Source organism: Cucurbita pepo, unplaced genomic scaffold (genome assembly GCF_002806865.2).
Source record: "Cucurbita pepo subsp. pepo cultivar mu-cu-16 unplaced genomic scaffold, ASM280686v2 Cp4.1_scaffold000686, whole genome shotgun sequence".
NCBI lineage: Eukaryota > Viridiplantae > Streptophyta > Magnoliopsida > Cucurbitales > Cucurbitaceae > Cucurbita > Cucurbita pepo.
In genome coordinates, this window is record NW_019646905.1 from 6,802 (window position 1) to 7,990 (window position 1,189).

Here is a 1,189-nt window from a genome sequence, read left to right on the forward strand (position 1 = left end):
AATATAAAGTTGGTGCGAGCTTAATAATTTGTAACGTGTTTGATCATCTAATCTAGTTTAGTTGACCCGAATTAACCATTAATTTATTAGCAAAGACTCGTATTAAAAGAATGATCGATTTCATTTTTTTTAAATAGTTTTTATTATTATTATTATTATTTTTTAAAAAAATTAAGAGTATGCTTATCCATGATATAAATCTCTTTGTAAATAGACAATAATTTTATTTTGAGGTTCGAAAATGGAATATTCAACGTTTGATAATTAAAGATGCCTATAAAACAAGGACATGAGACTTATCTCATTTAAGTACGATGTCTCGTCACCAATACTCAACAAAGGGAAGCTTTTTCTTTTTCTCCGGTCATTTATGTGTTGCCAATGCATGGTTGAAAATGGGGACGTTTGTTGCCATGGTTGAAAATGGGGACGTTTGTTGCCATGGTTATTCTCATCCAGGACGTGTTGTCAATGACTACATGCCCATGACACGTTAAACCATTTTACTTACTTCCATGTTGTATTATTTTATTGAGCTTATTCCTGTTGTATGACTATTGGGCGAAATCATGTATAAGTCTGTTAGACGTGAATGGTCTCAAAATGTACTACAGGGGATCAAATAGTCATCAAACCTCTCCTGACCAAATATTGCAATCTCTTTTGCCTACAAGTTTTTCAATGCAATTAACTTTCACACTACTTACTTTCAACAATTTTTTGCGGGATTTTCCTCGCTTACATTTTTTAAAACTTTTGTGGCTCGAGGCTTGACCATACACTGGAATTGTCCCTGGGCCCGACACTATTGTGTCCTTGAAAGGCAAGTCAACAAGAACATGAAAGCTACCTCCTCCATTTATTGATTCTAAGAACAAATTTGGTAGACCATTGGGGAGGAGAATAAAACATCTTTTACAAAGGTGTGGAAACTTCTCCCTAGCAGACGCGTTTTAAAAACCTTGAGGGGAATCCCGAAAAGGAAAATCCAAAGAAGACAATATCTGCTAGCGGTAGGCTTGAGTCGTTACAAATGGTATCAGAGCTAGACAACAGACGATGTGCTAGCGAGGAGGTTGTTTCCCGAAGGGGGTAGACACGAGGCGGTGTGCCAGTAAGGATGTTGGGCCCCGAAGGGGGGTGGATTTGGTAGGGGTCCCACATCGATTGGAGGAAGGAACGAGTGCCA